The sequence below is a fragment of the Salmo trutta genome, chromosome 12 (assembly GCF_901001165.1).
Source record: "Salmo trutta chromosome 12, fSalTru1.1, whole genome shotgun sequence".
In the NCBI taxonomy this organism is placed as follows: domain Eukaryota; kingdom Metazoa; phylum Chordata; class Actinopteri; order Salmoniformes; family Salmonidae; genus Salmo; species Salmo trutta.
In genome coordinates, this window is record NC_042968.1 from 53,280,381 (window position 1) to 53,307,520 (window position 27,140).

A 27,140-nucleotide genomic window follows, 5' to 3' on the forward strand; every position below is an offset into this window, starting at 1 on the left:
CCAAAGACATGCCACAGTCCCAAGTCTCTTCACAGTCCCCAAGTCCAGAACAGACTATGGGAGGTGCACAGTACTACATAGAGCCATGACTACATGGAACTCTATTCCACATTAGGTAACTGATGCAAGCAGTAGAATCTGATTTAAAAACCAGGTAAATAATACACCCTATGCACCTAGCGGGGACTGTGAAGTAACACAGTACACAAACATAGGCACAGACACATGCATACACATGATAACATACGCACTATACACACACACGTACACATGGATTTTGCATTGTAGATATATGGTAGTGGAGTATGGGCCTGAGGGCACACACTTAGTGTGTTGTGAATTCTGTAATGAATGTATTGTAATGTTTTTAAAATTGTATACTGTTTAGTTTTGCCGGACCCCAGGAAGAGTAGCTGCTGCCTTGGCAGCAGCTAATGGGGATCCATAATAAATACAAATAGAAATACAAATGCTGGTGAATTACCGCCGCTCTGATATCCAAAAGTTATTTCCGGCTGTATGTAATAAGAAAAAAAACATTCTGGGCTAATAATGTAAGAAATAACACACACAGAAAAATATATACTGCAAAGTGGCTTAGGAGCTAGAAGCTGACCTGCCATGTCTGTTTGCGCCATCTTGTCATTCAGTTGCTATTACGAATGGGTAAGGGAACTGTACAAGGGTTTTAGTTTTCTAGGAGAATTATTATTATTATTATTATTATTATTATTTCACCTTTATTTAACCAGGTAGGCCAGTTCTCATTTACAACTTCGACCTGGCCAAGATAAAGCAAAGCAGTGTGACACAAAAAACAACACAGAGTTTCACATGGAATAAACAAACATACAGTCAATAACACAATAGAAAAAAAGTCTATATACAGTGTGTGAAAATGGTGTGAGGAGGTAAGGCAATAAATATGCCATAGTAGTGGAGTAATTACAATTTAGCAAATTAACACTGGAGTGATAGATGTGCAGATGATGATGTGCAAGAAGAAATACTGGTGTGCAAAAGAGCAAAAAAGATCGATGACCAGTGAGATATACCTGCTGGAGCGCGTGCTATGGGTGGGTGTTGTATCATGAGCAGTGAGCTGAGATAAGGAGGAGCTTTACCTCGCAAAGACTCATATATGACCTGAGCCAGTGGGTCTGGTGACGAATATGTAGCGAGGGCCAGCCGACGAGAGCTATACAGGTCGCAGTGATTGGTGGTATATGAGGCCTTTGGTGACAAAACAGATGGCACTGTGATAGACTGCAATCCGTTTACTGAGTAGAGTGTTGGAGGCTATTTTGTAAATTACATCGCCGAAGTCGAGGATCGGTATGGTAGTCAGTTTTACGAGGGTCTCTGTTTGTGGCGTGAGTGAAGGAGGCTTTGTTGCGAAATAGGAAGCCGAGGTCTAGATTTCATTTTGGATTGGAGATGTTTAATGTGAGTCTCGAAGGAGAGTTTACAGTCTAGCCAGACACCTAGGTATTTTCATAACAGTCCAAAGCATGCATTTACTTTATTTGCATTTAAGAGCAGCTGGTGGCCATGGAAGGAATGTTGTATAGCATTGAAGCTCGTTTGGAGATTTGCTATCACAATGTCCCAAAGAAGGGCCAGATGTATACAGAATGGTGTCGTCTGCGTAGATGGTGGATCAGGAATCACCAGCAGAAAGAGCGACATCGTTGATATATACAGTGTGAAAAGAGTTGGCCCGAGAATTGAACCCTGTGGTACCCTCAGAGACTGCCAGATGTCCAGACAACAGGCCCCTCAGATTTGACACACTGAATTCTATCTGAGAAGTAGTTGGTGAACCAGGCGAGGCAGTCATTTGAGAAAACAAGGCTGTTGAGTCTGACAATAAGAATACGGTGATTTGACAGAGTCAAAAGCCTTGGCCAGGTCGATGAAGATGGCTGCACAGTACTGTCTTTTATCGATGGCGGTGGTTATGCTATTGTTTAATACCTTGAGCATGACTGAGGTGCACCCGTGACCGGCTCGGAAACCGGATTGCACTGAGGAAAAGGTATGGTGGGATTCTAAATGGTCAGTGATCTGTTTATTAACTTGGCTTTCGAAGACTTTAGAAAGGCAGGCAGGATGGATGTAGGTCTGTAACAGTTTGGGTCTAGAGTGTCACCCCCATTGTCACCAGCTTTACAATCTTTAGGGATCTCGGATGATACGAAAGATAGATTGAACAGACTGGTAATGGGGGTTGCAACAATGGCGGTGGATAATTTTAGGAAGAGAGGGTCCAGATTGTCTAGCCCAGCTGTTTTGTACGGGTCCAGGTTTTGCAGCTCTTTCAGAACATCTGCTATCTGGATTTGGGTGAGGGAGGAGCTGGGGAGGCTTGGGCAAGTAGCTGCGGGGGGGTGCGGAGCTGTTGGCCGGGGTTTGGGGTAGCCAGGAGGAAAGCATTGGCCAGCCGTAGAGAAATGCTTATTGAAATTCTCGATTATCGTAGATTTAATCGGTGGTAACAGTGTTTCCTAGCCTCAGTGCAGATGGGCAGCTGGGAGGAGGTGCTCTATTTTCCATGGACTTTACAGAGTCCCAAAACCTTTTGGAGTTAGAGCTACAGGATGTAAATTTCTGTTTGAAAAAGCTATATCTGTTCTTAGTTGTACATTTTTTGAAAGGGGCATGCTTATTTAAGATGGTGAGGAAATTACTTTTGATGATAATGGTAGATGTACCCTTCAGTTTTGTAATATTGAAATATGTACCCTTTGAGAACCCTCAAGTTTTTGGTTGTTTGGATTTATGTGGAAGGTTTTTGAACAGATACCCTGCATGCTTAGTTGTATTGCTACATGGTCAAGCAGTCCTGAAAAAGTTATAATCTAGGTGTACCTATTCAGGGATGACAACAATCTTTATCTACAGTTTTGTCTTACTTTCTTACAGGGTTTAATATTGAACTGTATGCACATTTGTTTTTAATAGATGTTCAACAAAATATATTATTAGGTCATGTTCTCCCTCCAGGTTCCCCCTTGTGCATCACTTACTTGATCAAATCTGTAGGTGTCCAGGGACCCACACGCAAAGAAGTACATTGCTACTGTCTGAATCGCTTTCATCAAACATTGCCTCTTAAATTAAGTCCCGTCACTCCATTTCCGCAATCCCTCTCATGGTTCTGCCCTTGTTTTTTTTCAAGTGAGAGTAAGCTACTTCAAAAGTTCATTTAAAATCAAAGCTCCCTTGAAACAATAGTGTTTATAGTTTATTATTTATTTACACTTTGATGAACTTATTAGTGCATCCATCCTTGACTTCCGAATGGCTCATTTAGCCCTCAGTCCCCCCCCCCAATGCAAATGTTCCCAGGTCATTGCTATAATGATAAGGTGTTCTCAATCAGCTTACTTGGTCAAATAAGAGGTAGATAATAATGATTATATGATGAAGAGCTAGGTCAACAACCATAGACCAGTAATTTGCGTGAAATCCTATTACTCTTGATTCTTTGGTGAATTACAAATAACTTGAAATGAAAATCCTCTTAACTATTTAACAGTGACCCTACATTTGGAGAATATTATGAGAGTGGCCCCTGTTGCCACATGACCATTTGCTAGTGCCTCCTCAGCCTTGAAGGGATGGAAGAGAGGGACAATGGGTGTCAGTCAGACTGAGGACGAGAGGCTGCTGGAAGAGAACAAATCCAGTTAGCCAGGCCCTTAGATCACGCAGATTTAAAACCTAATCCAGGTATGTAAAGAACGATGGGGGCTTCCAAGGTTCCCATATCCACAGCATGTGTTCTCAAAATACCCCATTCTTGTAGATGTGCATGTCAATGCAAAGCTTGGAGTGGGAGAGGCTAGAGTCCTGATGCTTCATCGTTAACTGGACAACCTCTTTAGGCCAGTGCATGATTCACAGGGATTTATTCAAACAGTCCCACAGAAAACCCAAAAGCAAGCTTAACATGGTCTTTGAAACCAATATATTATTTTGAGTTTATCTGAATCCTCTCATTTTCTACCAACAAGCAGATAGATTAAAGATGTAAGTGGGCAACGGAGATGCTCCAGCCATATTGTAAGATTTCCCTTCAGCCCTAAGACATGGTTGCTCATTGAAAATATGGATGACCATTTAAAGGCCATTAAAGATCTTCCTGAAATAGGCAGTTTTTACTTTTGAGCCAGGGCTGATTTATCCCTACTGCAAAGTTGGCCAGTGACATTAATATTTGAAGGAAAATTGATAGCCCTCCAATCCTTTGCCTCTTCAATCCTTTGCCTCTTCAAGGCTCAACTAGTCCCTAATTATCATAAACATATCTTCAAAGTGTCCCTCGCTCTCTCAGGGTTTTTGAAGTGACAACATATGCATTGTTTTAATTATACACGGGAGAGCAAAGCTCTCCGCTATCCACTGTTCATCTTTGACAGTTTCAGGTTGGATCTGAGAATGTTCACTCCCTTCCCATTTAGGGTGGCACAATTCTGGAAACTTTCCCAGTTGAATAATGCCCTTCCTGCTTATTCCTTAATGATTATGTGAATCGTCGAACTGGGATTTCAGAAAAAATGTGAAACTTTGGGAAAATGTTTGTCATCCTTCACATCCTTCGTCTAGACGCAACAGTGAATACAAAAGCCCCAAGTAGAGTAACCAGTGAAACTTGCTCCTCTTCCCAATTCCTTCTTCTGGGCTCGCCCCCAGCTGGCTCTTTATAGACTCCCGTTGGTTTTTCAGAGCCATCCTCTTGTTCCAATCTGTCAAGTCAGGGAGGCTTCAGTATGTCTGAGTAGGAATCAGCACTGCTGGTGATCCCGGGGATAGAATAAATAGAGCAATCAGTTTGGCTGGTCTCACTAATGACTCAACAGCTTGATGGGAGAAGGAAGGCCCTAAAAATTGTCAAAGATTCCAGCCACCGTAGTCATAGACTGTTCTCTCTGCTACTGCACAGCAAGCGGTACAGGAGCGCCAAGTCTTGGTCCAAAAGGCTTCTCAACAGCTTCTACCCCCAAGCCATAAGACTCCTGAAACAGCTGATCAAATGACTTCCCAGACTCTTTGCATTGCCCCCTCCCTTTGACGCTGCTGCTATTCTCTGCTTATTATCTATGCATAGCCACTTTAACTCTATCTACATGTACATATTACCTCAATTACCTCAACTAACCGGTGCCCCCGCACATTGACTCTGTACCGGTATCCCCTGTATATAGCCTCGCTATTGTTATTTTACTGCTTCTCTGTAATTATTTGTTAATTTTTTTCTTATTTTTATTAAACTGCATTGTTGGTTAACCTGTTGGGGATAGGGGGCAGTATTTGCACGGCCGGATAAAAAAACGTACCCGATTTAATCTGGTTACTACTCCTGCCCAGTACTAGAATATGCATATAATTTTTGCTTTGGATGGAAAACACTCCAAAGTCTCTAAAACTGTTTAAATGGTGTCTGTGAGTATAACAGAACTCATTTGGCAGGCCAAAACCTGAGAAGATTCCAAACAGGAAGCGCTCCTCTCTGACTATTTCTTGGCCTTCTTGATCATCTCTTTCCAAAACAGGGGATCTCTGGCATAACGTGACATTTTCTAATGCTCCCATAGGCTCTCAGAAGGCGGCAGAACGGTGAATGGTGACTTTGCAGGCCGTGGCTGAAAAACAGTAGCGCATTTGGATAGTGGGTCGATCTGAGAACAATGAGACTTGGGGGCGCGTGCACGAGCCGACACCATGTTTTTATTTTTTCGTCTTTGAACGAAACAGGGTTTCCTGGTCGGAATATTATCTGCTTTTTTACGAGAAAAATCGCATAAAAAATGATTTTAAAAAGCGTTTGACATGCTTCGAAGTACGGTAATGGAATATTTGGAATTTTCTTGTCACGAAACACGCCGGGCGCGTCACCCTTCTTTACCCTTCAGATAGTGTCTTGAATGCACGAACAAAACGCCGCTATTTGGAAATAACTATGGATTATTTGGAACCAAACCAACATTTGTTATTGAAGTAGAAGTCCTGGGAGTACATTTTGACGAAGAAACAGCAAAGGTAATCCAATTTTTATTATAGTAAATCTGAGTTTGGGGAGTACCACACTTGGTGGGTGTCAAAATAGCTAGCCCGTGATGGCCGGGCTATCTACTCAGAATATTGCAAAATGTGCTTTCACCGAAAAGCTATTTTAAAATTGGGACACCGCGATTGCATAAAGGAGTTCTGTATCTATAATTCTTAAAATAATTGTTATGTTTTTTGTGAACGTTTATCGTGAGTAATTAGTAATTCACCGGAAGTGTTCGGTGGGAATGCTAGTCACATGCTAGTCACATGCTTATGTAAAAAGCTGGTTTTTGATATAAATATGAACTTGATTGAACAAAACATGCATGTATTGTATAACATAATGTCCTGCTGTATGTAATAAGACTTAAGAGTTCCTAGGGTAACAATGTAAGAAATCAAATATATAAAATATAGTTTCCTAAGAACGCCAAGTGAGACGACCATCTCTGTCAGCGCCATTTTACAAATACTGGCAACTACGATTTTGTGTTCCAATTGCTAATATCAAGACCATAAAGAATATGACATCGCTATCTGCAGATAGGTATGCCGATTGTAAATAGTTTATTTGCCTCAGTTATGATTGAGTTACCAATGAGAATACGGGACCACTGATACAAATCTCCCAATTTATCGTAAAACAAGTACGAGAATGAACACCAACAGCCACTTGATAGACATCTCTTGGAATGCATCAGACTTTCCACATGGTACAATTTTTTCAACTCTCTAGCCTAGCTAATGAAGTTAACGACTCATGGTGTAATCATAACAACAGAGGACCTCAAGTCCTTCTGCTCACCCGACCTAGAATTCCTTACAATCAAATGCCGACCATTTTACCTACCAAGAGAATTCTCATCAGTTATAGTCACAGCTGTGTACATTCCCACTCAAGCGAACACCAAGACGACCCTCAAGGAACTTCACTGGACTCTATGTAAACTGGAAACTATATATCCGGAGGCTGCATTCATTGTAGCCGGGGATTTTAAAGCAAATTTGAGCCTAAAACCTAAATTCTATCAGCATATTGATTGCATGACTCGCAGGGCTAACACTCTCGACCACTGCTACTCTAACTTCCTCAATGCATACAAGCCCTCCCCCGCCCTCCCTTCAGCAAATCTGACCACGACGCCATCTTGCTCATTCCGTCTTATAGGCAGAATCTCAAATAGGATGTACCATTGACGAGAACCATTCAAAGCTGGTCTGACCAATCGGAAGCCACACGTCAAGATTTTTTGTATCACGTGGACTGGAATATGTTCCTGTCAGCCCCAGAGAACAATATTGACCTATATGCTGGCTCGGTGAGTGAGTTTATTAAGAAGTCCATTGGAGATGTTGTACCCACTGTGACTATTAAAATCTACCCTAACCAGAAACCGTGGATGGATGATGGCATTCGTGCAGAACTGAAAGTGCGATCCACTGCATTTAACCATGGAAAGAGGTCTGGAAATATGGCTGAATATAAACAGTGTAGTTATTCCCTCCGCAAGGCAATCAAACAAGCAAAATGCCAGTAAAGGGACAAGGTGGACTCGCAATTCAATGGCTCAGACACAAGACGTATGTGGCAGGGTCTACAGGAAATCACAGACTACAAAAATAAAACCAGCCACGTCACGGACACCGACGTCACGCTTCCAGACAAACTTAACACCTTCTTTGCCCACTTTGAGGATAATTCAGTCCCACCATCGCGGCTCGCTGACAAAGACTCCGTCCCCCCCTCTCCTTCTCTGTGGCTGACATGAGTAAAACATTTAAACGTGTTAATGCTCGCAGGGCTGCTGGACCAGGCGGCATCCCTTGTCGTGTTCTCAGAGCATGCGCAGACCAGGTGGCTGGTGTGTTTACGGACATATTCAATTACTCCCTATCCCAGTCTGTTGTCCCCACATGCTTCAACATGGCTACCATTTTTTCCTGTGCCCAAGACGGCAAAGATATCTAAAGTAATTTACTATCACCACCGTAGCACTCACTTCTGTCATCATGAAGTGCTTTGAGAGGCTAGTCAAGGATCATATCATCGCCACCTTACCAGCCACCCTAGACCCACTTCAGTTTGCATACTGCCCCAACAGCTCCACAGATGACGCAATCGCCATCACATTGCACACTGCCATATCCCATCTGGACAAAAACAATACCTATGTAAGAACGCTGTTCTTTGACTACAGCTCAGCGTTCAACACCATAGTACGCTCCAAGCTCATCATCAACCTGGAGGGCCCTGGGTCTCAACCCCGCCCTGTGCAACTGGGTCCTGGACTTTCTGACGGGCCACCCCCAGGTGGTGAAGGTAGGAAACAACATCTCCACTTCGCTGAACCTCAACACTGGGGCCCCACAAGGGTGTGTTGCTCAGCCCTCTCCTGTACTCCCTGTTCACCACAACTGTGATGCACGCCTCCAACTCAATCATCAAGTTTGCAGACAACACAACAGTATGGGCCTGATCACCAACAACGACAAGACAGCCTACAGGAAGGAGGTGAGGGCACTTGGAGTGTGGCATCAGGAAATCATCCTCTCACTCAACGTCAACAAAACAAAGGAGATGATCGTGGACTTCAGGAAACAGCAGAGGGCAACACCCCCCTATCCACATCGAAGGGACAGCAGTGGAGAAGGGGAATGTTTTAAGTTCCTGGGCGTACACATGACAGACAAACTGTAATGGTCCACCACACAGACAGTGTGGTGAAGAAACGTGCAACACACCTCTTCAACCTCAGGAGGCTGAAGAAATTTGGCTTGTCACCCAAAAACCTGACACACTTTTACAGATGCACAATCGAGAGCACCCTGTCGGGCTGTATCACAGCCTGGGACAGCAACTGCACCGCCCGCAACCGCAAGGCTCTCCAGAGGGTGGTGCGGTCTGCCACAACGCATCACTGGGGGCAAACTGCCTGCCCTCCAAGACACCTACAGCACCCGATGTCACAGGAAGGCCAAAAAGATCATCAAGGACAACAACCACCCGAAGCACTACCTGTTCACACCGCTATCATCCAGAAGGCAAGGTCAGTACAGGTGCATCAAAGCTGGGACCGAGAGATTGAAAAACAGCTTCTATCTCAAGGCCATCAGACTGCTAAACAGCAATCACTAACTCAGAGAGGCTGCTGACTACATTGAGAACCAATCACTGGACACTTTAATAAATGGATCACTAGTCACTTTAAACAATGCCACTTTAAATAATACCACTTTAATAATGTTTACATATCTTACATTGCTCATATCACATGGACTGTATATACTGTATTTTATACCATCTACTGCACCCTGCCTATGCCGTTCGGCCATCGCTCATTCATGTGCATATTCTTATTCACCCCTTTAGATTTGTGTGTATAAGGTAGTTGTTGAGGATTTGGTAGATTACTTGTTAGATATTACTGCACTGTCGGAACTAGAAGGAGAAGCATTCCACTACACTCGCATTAACATCTGCTAACCATGTGTATGTGACCAATAAAATTTGATTTGATGTGTATTTTATCAGGACGTTTTTTGATCATCAGGTGAGGCAAAAGTACAATGTTTGGGAGAAAACAAACTAATTATTGTCAACAGCTGTGATATTGTGCACAAAACCCTGAACTGAAAATTAACCTCTCTAGGGTAGGTGGGACGAAAATCGGCCCCACCTACGTAACAACCAGTGGAATCCTGTGGCGCGTTATTCAAATACCTCAGAAATGCTATTAATTCAATTTCTCAAACATATTGACTATTTTACACCATTTTAAAGACAAGACTCTCGTTAATCTAACCACACTGTCCGATTTCAAAAAGGCTTTACAACGAAAGCAACACATTAGATTATGTCTGCAGAGTACCCAGCCAGAAAATAATCAGACAAAAAAAAATGTTTTTGCTTAATCAGAATGTTGCCCCTAACTGCACTTCAAAGTGACTGTAATTTATAGTTACATTAACAATGCAAGCGATTTAAACACAACGCTTAGTAGTATTTCATTGAAATGGAAGATGTTGGCCTCAAGGCTTCATCCCCGACAGGAAGCGTTTCCTTATAAGAATATGAATCTATCCTCCCCATCAACAAGCCAATGTGGTGCCCTCAGCTCAGTTACAAGGTGATCTTATACTCCTGCTGTCAGTGCACATATGTATGCCATTTAGCAGATGCTTTTATCCTAAGTGACTTACAGTAGTGAGTGCATACGGGTGTCCCCAGGGGAATCAAACCATGATCGTGATATTTCTAATGCCATGCTCTACCAGCTGAGCCACACAAGACCACATCAAAATATTGGTTCTGGTGATGTTTAGGTTGTAGAGTAGCATCGATCATCGTCAGTGATGTAGAGGTAAAAAAATAAGTGGATAAACTATGAACACCAGTGGGCGATCGAGATAAGATGAACAATCACTGATATAAACCAAAACATTACATTTTTGGAACTGTATTGTTTGATTGCATTTTCAGGTAGTTAAAAATGACAGAAAACGCACATCAGGTCATGCCTCCCAAAATAGTTATTTGGACTGGACACTAGAAATGTCCAGAAAAATAGGATGTTGCGATGTTTATATTGAAATGTGTTATCTTTTTAATCACGTTCATGTTCTTATTATCTCATGTAAGCTGAAATACAGTTTTCTTAATTGTAAACTGCAAAAGTGCACCAGGGTTAAATGCGCTTAGTTGACTCTAAAATGTTTGATAAGATTACAGATTCTCTCAGGGGACCCCGTTTAAATGTCAGGGGACCCCACATGGGTTCCTGACCCCAAGTTCGGGAACCACTGTAGTACTAACTTCTCTCTCAGCTTGCTTCCTCTCTCTGTGTCTCCTCTGCCTCTTCCTGCATTGCAACCTTCCTCATCTCCACCACTGTCTGCCTCAGCACTGTCTTTTTATTTTTAAAAAAATTTCACCTTTATTTAACCAGGTAGGCCAGTTGAGAACAAGTTCTCATTTACAACTGCGACCTGGCCAAGATAAAGCAAAGCAGTGTGACAAAAACAACAGAGTTACACATAAACAAATATACAGTCAATAACACAGAAAATCTATGTACAGTGTGTACAAATGTAGAAGAGTAGCACAATTTAGCATTAATACTGGAGTGATAGATGTGCAGATATGAGTGCAAGTAGAGATACTGGGTGCAAAAGAGCAAGAGGGTAAATAATAATATGGGGATGAGGTAGTTAGGTGTGCTATTTACAGATTGGCTGTACAGGTACAGTGATCAGTAAGCTACTCAGACAGCTGATGCTTAAAGTTAGAGAGGGAGATGTAAGACTCCAGCTTCAGAGATTTTGTAATTCGTTCCAGTCATTGGCAGCAGAGAACTGGAAGGAAAGGCGGCGAAAGGAAGTGTTGGCTTTAGGGACGACCAGTGCAATATACCTGTTGGAGCGCGTGCTACGGGTGGGTGTTGCTATGGTGACCAGTGAGCTGAGATAAGGCGGGGCTTTACCTAGCAAAGACGTATAAATGACCTGGAGCCAGTGGGCTTGGCAACGAATATGTAGTGGGGGCCAGCCAACGAGAGCATACAGGTTGCAGTGGTGGGTAGTCTATATGGGGATTTAGTGACAAAACGGATGGCACTGTGATAGACTACATCCAGTTTGCTGAGTAGAGTGTTGGAGGCTATTTTGTAAATGACATCGCCGAAGTCAAGGATTGGTAGGATTGTCAGTTCTACGAGGGCATGTTTGGCAGCATGAGTGAAGGATGCTTTGTTGCGAAATAGGAAGCTGATTCTAGACTGAATTTTGGATTGGAGATGCTGAATGTGAGTCTGAAAGGAGAGTTACAGTCTAACCAGACATCAAGCTATTTGTAGTTGTCCACATATTCTAAGTCAGAACCGTCCAGAGTAGTGATGCTAGTCGGGCGGGAGGGTGCGGGCAGCAATCGGTTGAAGAGCATGCACTTAGTTTTAGTAACATTTAAAAGCAGTTTGAGGCCATGGAAGGAGTGTTGTATGGCATTGAAGCTCGTTTGGAGGTTTGTTAGCACAGTGGCTGAAGAAGGGCCAGACATATACAAAATGGTGTCGTCTGCGTAGAGGTGGATCAAAGAATCACCAGCAGCAAGAGCAACATCATTGATATATACAGAGAAAAGAGTCAGCCCGAGAATTGAACCCTGTTGCACCCCCATAGATACTGGCAACAGTCCGGACAACAGGCCCTCCGATTTGACACACTGAACTCTGAGAAGTAGTTGGTGAACCAGGCGAGGCAGTCATTTGAGTCTTCCGATAAGAATGCGGTGATTGACAGAGTCGAAAGCCTTGGCCAGGTCGATGAAGACAGCTCCACAGTACTGTCTTTTATCCCTGGGGGTTATGATATCGTTTTGGACATTGAGCGTGGCTGAGGTACACCCATGACCAGCTCAGAACCGGATTGCATAGTGGAGAAGGTACGGTGGGATTCGAAATGGTCGGTGATATGTTTGTTAACTTGGCTTTTGAAGATTTTAGAAAGGCAGGGCAGGATAGATATAGGTCTATAACAGTTTGGATCTAGAGTGTCTCCCCCTTTGAAGAGGGGGATGACCGAGGCAGCTTTCCAATCTTTGGGGATCTCAGATGATACAAAAGAGGTTGAACAGACTGGTAATAGGGGTTGCAACAATTTTGGCGGATAATTTTAGAAAGATTGTCTAGCCCAGCTGATTTGTAGGGATCCAGATTTTGCAGCTCTTTCAGAGCATCAGCTGTCTGGATTTGTAACGGCTGTCGTCGTAATGAGACCAAAATCCAAGCGGGATGTGGATACTCATCTTTTTAATGTAAAGAATGACGCAAACACGGAAAAACAATAACGACTCACGACAGGCTAACAGGCTATACATACAAAAATAATAGCAGTGCTAGCGCAACAACCCACAAACCCAAGTGAAAAACACACACCTAATATATGACTCCCAATCAGGAACAACGATAACCAGCTGTCCCTGATCGGGAGCCACATAGACCAACATAGAAACATACAACACAGAACAAACATACACAGACATCTTCTGCCACGTACTGACCAAAATACTACACAACTACACCCTCTGCTGGTCAGGATGTGACAGAATTTGGGGGATGGAGAAGCGGGGGGGGGGGGGGGTGCTGAGTTGTTGGCCCGGGGTAGGGGTAGCCAGGTGGAAAGCATAGCCAGCCATAGAAAGATGTTTACGGAAATGATCGATTATCGTAGATTTAACAGTGGTGACAGTGTTTCCTAGTGCAGTGGGCATCTGGGAAGAGGCGCTCTTATTCTCCATGGACTTCAGTGTCCCAAAACTTTTTGGAATTAGTGCTACAGGATGCAAATTTCAGTTTGAAAAGCTAGCCTTTGCTTTCCTAACTGAGTATATTGGTTCCTGACTTCCCTGAAAAGTTGCATATCGCGGGGGCTATTCAGAGCACCACAGGATGTTTTTGTGCTGGTCAAGGGCAGTCAAGTCTGGGGTGAACCAAGGGCTATATCTGTTCTTAGTTCTACAGTTTTTGAAAGGGGTGTGCTTATTTAAGATGGAGAGGAAAGCACTTTTGAAGAGCAACCAGGCATCCTCTACTGATGGGATGAGGTCAATATCCTTCCAGGATAATCAGGCCAGGTCATTAGAAAGGCCTGTTTGCTGAAGTATTTTAGGGAGCGTTTGACAGTGATGAGATGTGGTCCTTTGACCACGGACCCAGTACGCATGCAGGCAATGAGGCAGTGATCGCTGAGATCCTGGTTGAAGACAGCAGAGGTGTATTTAGAGGGCAAGTTGGTCAGGCTGATATCTAAGAGAGTGCTCATGGTTACAGATTTAGGGTTGTACCTGGTAGGTTCCTTGATAATTTGTGTGAGATTGAGGGCATCTAGTTTAGATTGTAGGATGGCCAGTTTAGGTCACCTAACAGTATGAACTCTGAAGATAGATGGGGGTCAATCAATTCACATATGGTGTCCAGGGCACAGCTGGGGGCTGTAAGGGGTCTATAACAAGTGGCAATGATGAGAGACTTGTTTCTGGAAAGGTGGGTATTTAAAAGTAGATGATCGATAGTGGTATGCTTGACATGGATAGTATGTCACAACTCTGCAGGCTATCGCTGCAGTAGATTGCAACTCCGCCCCCTTTGGCAGTTCTATCTTGACGGAAAATGTTATAGTTAGGGATGGAAATGTCAGAATTTTTGGTGGCCTTCCTAAGCCAGGATTCAGACACGGCTAGGACATCAGGGTTGGCGGAATGTGCTAAAGCAATGAATAAAACAAACATAGGGAGGAGGCTTCTAATGTTAACATGCATGAATCCAAGACTTTTACGGTTACAGAAGTCAACAAATGAGAGCGCCTGGGGAATGGGAGTGGTGCTGGGGGTCGCAGGATCTGGGTTAACCTCTACATCACCAGAGGAACAGAGGAGGAGTAGGATAAGGGTACGGTTAAAGGCTATAAGAACTGGTTGTCTAGAGTGTTCGGAACAGAAAGTAAAAGAAGCAGATTTCTGGGCATGGAAGAATAGATTCAAGGCATAATGTGCAGATAAGGGTATGGTAGAATGTGAGTACAGTGGAGGTAAACTTAGGCATTGAGTGACGATGAGAGGATTTGTCTCTAGAGACACCATTTCAGCCAGGTGAGGTCACCGCATGTGTGGGGGGTGGATCAAAAGGGCTAGCTAAGGCATATTGAGCAGGGCTGGAGGCTCTACAGTGAAATAAGACATAATCACTAACCAAAACAGCAATAGACAAGGCATATTGACATTAGGGAGAGGCATGTGTAGCCGAGTGATCATAGGGTCCAGTGAGTAGCAATAGATGAGTCAGGGAGCCAATTCAGTAGTCGCTACTACACTAGGCGAGCTGGAGACACGGCTATTCAGACAGCTAGCGGTTCAGGGCTAGCAGATGGGCCTCCGGGGACGTCGCAACGGAAGAGCCTCTTGAAACCGGTTATGTCGTTAGACCAGTCATGATGGATCGGCGGGGCTCCGTGTCAGCAGTAAGGGGTCCAGGCCAATTGGCAAAATAGGTATAGTAGCCCAATAATTGGCTGATGAACCTCTTCGGCTATCCAGGAGATGGGCCTAGCTTGATGCTAGCTCCAGGCTAACTGGTGCTTGCTTCAGGACAGAGACTTGAGCCAGGAGTAGCCACTTGGATAGCAGCTAGCTAGCTGCGATGATCCGGTGTAAAGGTTCAGAGCTTGCAGTAGGAATCCGGAGATGGGTTGATATTGCGCAGTGCAGACTTGTAGGAATTGACCGGGCTGAGGCTGGCTGATGTCTGAGTTAACGGTGATGACCGCTAGCAGTGGCTAACTGACTACTAGCTAGGAGCTAGTTAGATGGCTAGCTTCTGAGGGGGGTTCCGGTTCTAAAGTATAAAAATAGCAGATCCGTACCCCATTGGGTGAGGCGGGTTGCAGGAGAGTATGTTCAGTCCATAGATGGAAATTGATATAAAAAATAGATACGAAGAAAACGATATACAGTTGAAGTCAGAAGTTTACATATACTTATGTTGGAGTCATTAAAACTCGTTTTTCAACCACTCCACAAATTTCTTGTAACAAACTATAGTTTTGGCAAGTCGGTTAGGACTTGTAATTTTTCTAACTATTGCTTACAGACAGATTTCACTTATAATTAACTGTATCACAATTCAGTGAGTCAGAAGTTTACATGTACTAAGGTGACTGTGCCTTTAAACAGCTTGGAAAATTCCAGAAAATGATGTCATGGCTTTAGAAGCTTCTGATAGGCTAATTTACATAATTTGAGTCAAAAAGGTACCTCTGGATGCATTTCAAGGCCTACCTTCAAACGCAGTGCCTCTTCACTTGACATCATGGGAAAATCAAAAGAAATCAGCCAAGACCTCAGAAAAAAATTGTAGACCTCCACAAGCCTGGTTCATCCTTGGGAACAATTTCCAAAACGCCTGAAGATACCACGTTCATCTGTACAAACAATAGTACGCAAGTATAAACACCATGGGACCACGCAACCGTCATAAAAAAAAATGTATGAAATTGTATGAAATGTATGCATTCACTACTGTAAGTCGCTCTGGATAAGAGCGTCTGCTAAATGACTAAAATGTAATGTAAATGTAATACCGCTCAGGAAGGAGACGCGTTCTGTCTCCTAGAGAACGTACTTTGGTGCGAAAAGTGCAAATCAATCTCAGAACAACAGCAAAGGAAAGGACAAAATAGATGGCATCATGAGGTAGGAAAATTATGTGGATATATTGAAGCAACATCTCAAGACATCAGTCAGGAAGTTAAAGCTTGGTCACAAATGGGTCTTCCAAACGGACAATGACCCTAAGCATACTTCCAAAGTTGTGGCAAAATGGCTTAAGGACAACAAAGAAAGGTAATGGAGTGGCCATCACAAAGCCCTGACCTCAGTCCTGTAGAAGATTTGTGGGCAGAACTGAAAAAGTGTGGGCGAGGAAGGAGGCCTATAAAACTGACTCAGTTACACCAGCTCTGTCAGGAGGAATGGGCCAAAATTCACCCAACTTAATGTGAGAAGCTTGTGGAAGGCTACCCGAAACATTTGACCCAAGTTAAACAATTTAAAGGCAATGGTACCAAATACTAATTGAGTGTATGTAAACTTCTGACCCACAGGGAATGTGATGAAAGACGATGAAAGCTGAAATGAATCATTCTCTACTTTTATTCTGACATTTCACATTCTTAAAATAAAGTGGTGATCCTAACTGACCTAAGGCAGGGAATTTTTACTTAGATTAAATGTCAGGAATTGTGATAAACTGAGTTTATATGTATTTGGCTAAGGTTTATGTAAACTTCCGATTTCAGCTGTATACATGGGACGGGACAAAACAGTCGTCCGACTGCTACGCCATCTTGGAACATATGTCTGTCTCACTATTCTCTGTAAAGCAGTTTTAAAAATAGATTTTGATATAAATGAGAATAATATTAAATTGTCTTTACTCCGTTTTAGGCCCCAAATCAAATCAAAGTTTATTGGTCGCATGCACAGTTTAGCAGATGTTATAATGGGTGCAGCGAAATGCTTACTAGCACCTAACAATGCAATTGTGACACAGCCACAAGTGTGAGGTGATGGGCACATATACATATACTTGTCTGCCTTAAAGTTTTAAAAACATTCAAAGGGTAGGCCTTTGTGTATTTTAATGCTGTTACAGTATATTATGTATTTGCCAGTTCTGACTGCGTTATTTGCATTAGCAAAGCTAAGATGGCCGCCATTGTAATTTTTTTGGACTATCCCTTTAAGGGGGGGAGTGGGGTAGTATTTGGTGTGTACCTTGCTGAGGTTCCATTTGTATAAAGAGGATAGATTTAACCATTCAAGATGATAATTGTTGCTCATACTTGTGGATTGTGTTTGTTTTGGAGGATGCCATAAACATGAAGCTGATGTAAGGAAATCCACCAGCCTGGATTTCCCTCTTCCTCAACAGTTCGGTGAGACTGATCCTGTAAGTTCTTTGAACTTTTAATTGTAGCATGGTTTGAGATCCGAGCTGATTGTTACACAGTAAAATGACAAACAAATACATGAATAATAAACATTTTTAAATAAAAAATGTATCATGAAATGTCAGAAGGAAACCAATTTTAACGAACCAAATAGCACTGTAACAGTAATCCAAATGCAATCTATAAATACAGTATACTGTATGTACAGTACCAGTCAAAAGTTGACACACCTACTCATTCAAGGCTTTTCTTTTTTTTAGTATTTTCTACATTGAAAAATAATAGTGAATACATCAAAACTATGAAATAACACAAAACTATGAAATAACACATATGGAATAATGTAAGATCAGTTCATTAGAGTTACCAGCCTCAGAAATTGCAGCCCAAATAAACGCTTCACAGAGTTCAAGTAACAGACACATCTCAACATCAACTATTCAGAGGAGACTGCATGAATCAGGCCTTTATTGTCAAATTGCTGCATAGAAACCACTACTAAAGGACACCAATAAGAAGAGGAGAGTTATTTGTGCCAAGAAACATGAGCAAAGGACATTAGACAGGTGGAAATCTGTCCTTTGGTCTGATGAGTTCAAATTTGAAATTTTTGATTCCAACCGCCGTGTCTTTGTGAGACGCAGAATAGGTGAACGGAGGATCTCTGCATGTGTAGTTCCCACCATGAAGCATGGAGGAGGAGGTGTGTTGGTGTGGGGGTGCTTTGCTGGTGAAACTGTCTGTGATTTATTCAGAATTCAAGGCACACTTGACCAGCATGGCTACCAAAGCATCCTGCAGAGATATGCCATCCCATCTGGTTTGCGCTTAGTGGGACTATTATTTGTTTTTCAACAGGACAATGACCCAACACACCTCCAGGCTGTGTAAGGGCTATTTGACCAAGAAGGAGAGTGATTGAATGCTGCATCAGGTGACCTGGCCTCCACAATCATCCGACCTCAACCCAATTGAGATGGTTTGGGATGAGTTGGACCGCAGAGTGAAGGAAAAGAAGCCAACAAGTGTTCAGCATATGTGGTAACTCCTTCAAGTCAGTTGGAAAATCATTCCAGGTGAAGCTGTTTGAGAGAATGCCATATGCAAAGCTGTCATCAAGGCAAAGGGTGGCTACTTTGAAGAATCTAATTTATAAAATATATTTTGATTTGTTTTACAGTTGGTTACTACATAATTCCCTGTTTTATTTCATAGTTTATATCTTCACTATTATTCTACAATGTAGAAAATAGTAAACAAAGAAAAACCCTTGAATGAGTAGGTGTCCAAACTTTTTATTGGTACTGTATGTAATGGCACAATCAGCATTTTAATTGTGTTCTTTTTTTGGGGGGGGGGGCTGGTATATAGACATATGCGTATGCATAAGCTCTAATATCTGTATGGGTGTTTACATACAACATCTTAAATGCTTTGAACTATTCATCCCCTTAGAAAGTGCTGTCCATTTCGTTGTGTTTGGCTTTGAAACCACATCCACAACGACTATGTTTTCCATTCGGTTTCAACCTGTTGTTGAACTTCTTTCTTCAAATTGATCGTCGCAGTGAGGTGTGTTTTAAAAAAAATGACACGGTTTTGATGATGCTTAATGTGATTTTTGATTGCATTTGCATTGATGTCAGTGGTTAGAGAGACAATATAGCCCTGAGGACCAGGCCATTAGGACCTGATGGTCATTAGCAAGTTGGGTACTACCAAAGCATGTCCAGAGTGCATAAGAGATTACGTGACTCAACGGTCTCGTGGAATTTGACTGCGGTCATGACCCATGACTGCCGGTGTGGCGGTAATATGGTCACTGCAACAGCCCTATCTATACCCATTCGAAGAGAATGAAGTTATTCATATGTATGATAAGATTAAAGATTCTCTGATCAGACAGTCACTGGAGCAAAAAGGAATCAAGTCTCACATCTGATTCCCGGCAGTACTGTCGGTATGGAAGGGAACACAGAGAATGGAGTTCACAAGCGCATATGAAGCCCTGAAAAGGCTGCAAACCTTTCCAGTTGAAAGAGATCCCAGTGCCCTGAGCAGAGGCAGAAACGGAAAATAATTATAATCACACAAGGCTACATACAGTGATGCCCAAGACCAGCTTGTTGTAAATTGAGACAATATTCCTTCCTCCTCCCCCTAATACAATGTATACTTCATTGTCCCCAAGTAACTGTTCTTCTCTAGGAAGTAACGATAGCATTAGCCGATGCCAATGAGATACATGGACACTGAAAGGAAAATATAAGGGGAAATATAGCATGTAAGTCAATTGTTCTATGGATGTGTGGGCGAGAGGGTGTGAGTGGGTATATGTGTCGGTATGTGTCTGAGGAGCTGGGTTGGAGAGGTCTATGCTTCCACCTACTGTAGTAATAGCAGAGGTGTAGGCATCTTGACAAATAAGAATACACCATTTTCCCCTATATCCCCCTATATCCCAGCAAAATGGACCAAGAAGGCCATTTTCCAATGTTGTACCTTACATCGTGCCAAATACACATTGATTTCATTGTATATCCCACCAGGGGAAAACCTGACGTTTTTAGATAGAATTGAAGCTATATTAGATCAAATCACGACAGGAACTATTATCATACACTAAATCATACACTTCTGTTCAAAAGTTTGGGATCACTTAGAAATGTCCTTGTTTTTAAAAGAAAAGCACATTTTTTGTCCATTAAAATAACAAATTGATCAGAAATACAGTTTAGACATTGTTAATGTTGTAAATGACTATTGTAGCTGGAAACTGCAGAATATTTAATGGAATATTTACATAGGCCCATTATCATCAACCATCACTCCTGTGTTCCAATGGCACGTTGTGTTAGCTAATCCAAGTTTATCATTTTAAAATGCTAATTGATCATTAGAAAACACTTTTGCAATGATGTTAGCACAGCTGAAAACTGTTGTGCTAATTAAAGGAGCAATACAACTGGCCTTCTTTAGACTAGTTGAGTATCTGGAGCGTCAGCATTTGTGGGCTCGATAACAGGCTCAAAATGGCCAGAAACAAAGAACTTTCTTCTGAAACTCGTCAGTCTATTCTTGTTCTGAGAAATTAAGGCTATTCCATGCGAGAAATTGCCAAGAAACTGAAGATCTCGTACAACAATGTGTACTACTCACGTCAAAGAACAGAGCAAACTGGCTCTAACCAGAATAGAAAGAGGAGTGAGAGGCCCCGGTGCAGAACTGAGCAAGAGGACAAGTACATTAGAGTGTCTAGTTTGAGAGACAGACGCCTCACAAGTCCACAAATGGCAGCTTCATTAAATAGCACCTGCAAAACACAAGTCGCAACATCAACAGTGAATAGGTGACTCCGGGATGCTGGCCTTCTAGACAGAGTTGCAAAGAAAAAGCCATATCTCAGACTGGCCAATAAAAATAAAAGATTAAGATGGGCAAAATAACACAGATGCTGGACAGAGGAACTCTGCCTAGAAGGCCAGCATCCCGGAGTCATCTCTTCACTGTTGATGTTGAGACAGCATATTACTGCGTTAAAGACAACTGGGTACTCAAAAAAACAGTGCTCTGTCTGGGGAAAAATGATTTTGAACGGTCATCAAACTCTGAATTACAACTCGGGAACTCTGGTCTCTTTAGAGCTCAGACTTTCCAACCTGAAAATCACTGATGTCATGATTTGACCTCGTATTTTTACGAGCTTCCAGTTGTCTTGATAGCTCCATAAGTCAGTCGAGGGAACCATTCCTTCACCTCGTTTTGTTATAAAATCTTTGGTCTGACAGACGCTTACATGACAACCAGAATGCATTGTAACAAACATGATGCCACACATAGCTGGTAAATAGCTTAGCATTAGCTCATCATAATCAGTACAATCAAAAAAATATTTTACACACATCATATGTGACCCACCGGCTCAAAGAGCCACGGCTTTTGTGGAGCGATAGGTAACGATGCTTCTTGGGTATCAGTTGTTGATGTGTGCAGAGGGTCCCTGGTTTGAGCCCAGGTAGAGGCGAGGAGAGGGACAGAAGCAAAACTGTTACATGAGCTACTTCCAGACATCTAAGTGAGGGAGAACAGCTCACTGAACATTAGTCGCCCTAGCAGAGCTTGTTAGGCTGTTATGTTAAGCACCCAAGCTAACATTGGCTAGCTTGCTAGCTACTTCCATAGACATAATGAGACAACACCCCACTCTGACAATTTTACTTGCCGTATCAGAGCTGGTTAACCTGTTATGTTATCCAGAGCGTTGGTGACTGCAACTGTGCTCTCAGATTGTCCATTCGTAAATTCAGAGTGTTTTGCATTCAGAGCACACACCGGACGCTCTGGCAGGTTAGGGTTGATCCGAACATTCTGACCTCACAACGGCAGTCAAGCACCTGAGCTAACTGGCTAACATAGGCTAGCTTGCTAGCTACTTCCAGACACATAATGAGAGAACACCCCACTCTGACCATTTTACTCACCCTAGCAGAGCTGGTCAGGCTGTTTTCATGTTATCCAGAGCGTTGGTGACTGTAACTGTGCTGCTGGCAACAATTTAATTGAGCTTTTTTGTCAACGTTTACTGACACAGCCCATATTTAACAGGGGTTTCAGCATTCGTAAATGTGTCAGTTATTCTGCGATCTCTGGCACACTCAGAAGAGAGTGCTCTGAAATCGGAGTAGATGGCCAGACTGAATTTATGTACATATTTTGTTAAGACATGTAGCTAGCTAGCTCTGTTGGTAGCTAACCAACCAGGTTCAATGTTAGCCAGCTAACATTAGGTTATAGCTAGCTAAGCAAATGGCTCTGAGATCCGAATAATAAGGTCATACACCTAATTTTAGCTATCGGGCCAGCCAGCTAACGTTAGCTAGCTAGGTAAACAATGAACCATAATCACAACTCATGACATTACTACCCTGTATGAATCTGCAGGTAACTTAGCTAACCAACCAGGTTCAATGTTAGCTAGCTAACATTAGGCTATAGCTAGTCAAGCAAATAGCTCTGAGTAACGAATAATAAGATCATACATGTAACATTATCTAGCAAGACAGCAGCTAACGTTAACTAGCTAGCTAGCTAGGTAAACAATGAATCATAATTACAACTCATGACCTTACTATCCTGCATGAATCTGCAGGTAGCTAACCAACCAGGTTCAATGTTAGCTAGCTAACATTAGGCTATAGCTAGCCAAGCAAATATCTCTTTCTGTCAAAATTAGAAACGTGTAATATCTAAAAATGTAGCTAGCAATGGTTATCTTACATCATTCATGGTTGGACGTGTCTCCTGTCGGATCTCAGCCAATCATGTCTAGCGGGATGTTTGCTGGCTTTTCTTTGGCTAAACCAACCAGGCTCGTAATTTAACAATTGTATCTGTATTTACAGATGGTATACACATTTGTTATTAAGGCACATGAAAGTTCACATGTTCGAGAAGGCATTTCTGCCAAAAAAACACATTTTGATAAAAAAACGAACAATTAAGTTCAAATGGTTCTCCTGTGAAGTAGTGACCCACAACAAAAGCCTACTTTCCTGAAACGTGTCACATATGTGTCCATTACAATCTATGCAAGAATCAGAATGTATGATTTGTGACCAGTACTTGAAAACGTAAATGAAACAGTAAATACGTTACGCTCCATACATACGGTATGCTACTGTAGAAACGACAATACGATATACAGAAAATAAGGCACTTACTTTGATAGGAACACACACAAAACAACGATGAAGGAAATGCGGGCACCAGCCTGTAACGGCCGTCGTTGAAGAGAGTAGACCAAGGCGCAGCGTGGTTAGTGCTCATCATGAATTTATTAAAGATAGAACACTTTAAACAAAAAAACAAGAAACCGACAGCCCAAACAGTTCTGTCAGGTGCAAAACACTAAACAGAAATTAACTACCCACAAACGCCAAAGGAAAACAGGCTGCCTAAGTATGACTCCCAATCAGCGACAACGATGTACAGCTGTCCATGATTGAGAGCCATACCAGGCCAAAACAAAGAAATACAAAGCATAGAAAAACGAACATGGAATGCCCACCCAAATCACACCCTGACCAAACCTAAATAGAGACATAATAAAGGCTCTCTCATGTCAGGGCGTGACACAGCCAGAAAATGCACCATGTGGAAAAAGTTTTTGCAAGGCTTGTTCTGACTACAGTTGCATAAATGTCTGCGTACTTGATCTGGGGAAACACTGGGGAAGTGCTTGGGCTCTCGTCGAAGAGAGGAGTTTTTCAGACTCAGTAATGCCTTTGCCACGTTCGTCGTAAGGATGGGACCAAAACGCAGCGGGAATGTGAATACTCATCTTCTTTATTACGAAGAAAACCAAAATAAACACTTAATACAAAACAACGATGAAAAACAGTCCTGTGAGGCACACAGCTACACACGGAACAACTACCCACAAATCCCAATGAAAAAACACCCCTATTAAATAGGACCTTCAATTAGAGGCAACGAGGAACAGCTGCCTCCAATTGAAGGTCAACCCAATAAACTAAGCATAAAAATAGAATAACTAGACACAGATATAGAAATAGACTAACATAGAGCATTACCCCCCAAAAAACGAAACACACTAAACAATCACCCCCTGCCATGCTCTGACCAAACTACAATAACAAACAACCCCTTTTACTGGTCAGGACGTGACAGCCTTAAACATAAATTGTCCACAACAGTGAAATGGGTTACTTTTTATGTGAATTAATGACGATGCAGAAAACACCTCAATGCAAATTGTTGCTAGAAACTTGTTAGAAAATTATTTAAAATTGACAAGTTGAAACATAGCCTATAGATAATTAGCAAGAAGCGTGCCTTGGTTTGAGGGCAGCGCTGGTTAACTGTCCTGTTGCGTAACAATGACATTTTGGAACAGTGAGTGCATTCGGACATCCCCTGCATATAAAAACCATTAGAGATATTTGGAACTCATATATGAAAAGGTTAAATGGACCAAAGAAATATGAAATACTTAGGATGCTTATTAACTGATAACAAAAAAAATATGAAAGCATATCTAATTAAATGGAATAATCTTCCCAAAAATCTTACTGGTAGAATAAACCTCTTGAAAATGGCGTGGCTGCCAAAGATTTTGTATTTATTTTCGGTAATATCAATTACTCCCACCGAAGACATTCTTTAAAAAAGTATACTCCATCATAACAGACTTTACATGGGAAATAAGATTCATAAAATAAAATGAAAAGTTTTACATGTTCTTAAGTCTGAGGGTGGTTTTAACCTTCCAGACCTGAAATTGTATCATCTCGCCACCCAAGGCTTTTACTTACCCTAAATGCCCTAAAGAGGAACAATGGGTACATATTGAAGATGTACATGCTCATCCCCAGAATATTTTTACCTGTCTATTTTCAAATGATAAAGCTAAGAACATTAAAACTTCACTGTTAATAACACTTGTTATTGTCTATTAAAGTTATGTATTACAGTGCATTCGGAAAGTATTCATACCCCTTGACTTTTTCCACATTTTGTTACGTTACAGCCTAATTCTAAAATGGAATCAATAGTTTTTTTCCTCATCAATATACACACAATACCCGATAATGACAAACCCAAAACAGTTTTTAGAAATTTTATCAAATTTATTAAGAATTAAAAACTGAAGTGTTCAGTACTCAGACCCTTTACTCGGTACTTTGTTGAAGTACCTTTGGCAGCGATTACAGCCTTGAGTCTTCTTGGGTATGATTGGCACACCTGTATTTGGTTGAGTTTCTCCCATTCCTCTCTACAGATCCTCTCAAGCTCTGTCAGGTTGGATGGGGAGTGTCGCTGTACAGCTATTTTCAGGTCGGGATCAAGTCCGAGCTCTGGCTGGGCAACTCAAAGACATTCAGAGACTTGTCCCCCCAAAATGATTAAATACATTTTAGAATAAGGCTTTAACGTAACAAAATGTGGAAAAAGTCAAGGGGTCTGAATACTTTCCGAATGCACCGTATATCATGTTTTCTGAGGACCCCAGGAAGTGTAGCTGCTGCTTTCACAACAGCTAATGGGGAACCTAATACAATACCAAAACACTATAACGATATGGAAGAAAATTTAAAATACTTTACAAGAACCAATATCACTTCCTGGAAACAGAAACTTGAATAGCTGTTCAGAATTCATCGATTTAATTGGCCCACATGGAAAACTAAAGGCATAGAAGCCCTAAATTACTTGGTAATGGGAAATACATTTATTTTTATTTTAAAAAGCAGTTTTGGGTTGACCAATTTAAATATTTTCCAATACATCCAACTTAAAAGTTTTAATCTTTTGGACATCAGAGCAATCTTGAGGGAATCCTATTTGGGTCAGAAAATGACTGTCATTTGTATAATGAGTACGCTATACAAACCCTTGCAGAGCCGATACAACTGACAATGTTAGAAAAAATATATACTATTGGAACCAAGTTTTAAAAATAACTGATATTTGCACAAGATGGAGGGAATGTTGGACCACAACTAATGAGATTACAGTTAACGAAAATGTTGTTACACGGGGCGGAGCAGGTGAACCCAAGTGCAGACTCAGACTCAGAGACAGGGATAAGGTAACGAAGGTATTTATTGAAAGCGGGGGGGAAATGGGGTGCAAGCCAGGGTAAACTCCGGGGGGGGGGGGGGTAGCTGAGGCAAGGGAAGTAGGGGCAGGGTAAGCAGGTCCTGAGCCGAATCCAAGGAAGCAGTAGAGCGGGGGTCCAGGGCTAGGAAGCAGGACTGACGAGACGAGGGACTGGAGACAGGGTCCAGAGTCAGAGCGGACGGAATGAGCAGAAGCTACGAACTGGCAGCGTGGAAGTGACAGGACGGACAGCTGATCGTCCTCGTAGTGACAGACCACGTGTAACAACACCTGCACAGGATCGGTACAACTGAACATCACAGCTGCGGGACAGGTACAGGATGGCAACAACAACTGCCCGAGTTACACCAGGAATGCACAATCCCTCCATCAGTGCTCAGACTGTCCGCAATAGGCTGAGAGAGGCTGGACTGAGGGCTTGTAGGCCTGTTGTAAGGCAGATCCTCACCAGACATCACCAGCAACATCATCGCCTATGGGCACAAACCCACCATCGCTGGACCAGACAGGACTGGCAAAAAGTGCTCTTCACTGACGAGTCGCGGTTTTGTCTCACCAGGGGTGATGGTCGGATTCGTGTTTATCGTCAAAGGAATGAGTGTTACACCGAGGCCTGTACTCTGGAGCGGGATCGATTTGGAGGTGCAGGGTCCGTCATGGTCTGGGGTGGTGTGTGACAGCATCATCGAACTGAGCTTCTTGTCATTGCAGGCAATCTCAACGCTGTGCATTACAGAGAAGACATCCTTCTCCCTCATGTGGTACCCTTCCTGCAGGTTCATCCTGACATGAGTCTCCAGCATGACAATGCCACCAGCCATACTGTTCATTCTGTGCATGATTTCCTGCAAGACAGGAAATCTGCCATGGCCAGTGAAGAGCCCGGATCTCAATCCCATTGAGCACGTCTGGGACCTGTTGGATCGGAGGGTGAGGGCTAG

The 27,140-nt window shown here is 42.4% G+C and overlaps 1 protein-coding gene across 6 annotated transcripts in view; it reads left to right on the forward strand.

Annotated features, from left to right (window-relative positions):
• Nucleotides 1–27,140, forward strand: part of LOC115203779 (pro-neuregulin-1, membrane-bound isoform-like) — a 127,751-nt gene that overhangs the window by 56,134 nt on the left and 44,477 nt on the right. The window contains exon 1 of one of the 6 annotated variants that reach the window (XM_029768764.1): nt 17,464–17,555. The exons of the other annotated variants lie outside the window; for them this stretch is intronic. The gene's annotated coding sequence lies outside the window, so the exon portion shown is untranslated. Of the gene's footprint in view, nt 1–17,463; nt 17,556–27,140 lie in introns of those variants that run through there. 6 annotated transcript variants of the gene reach the window in all.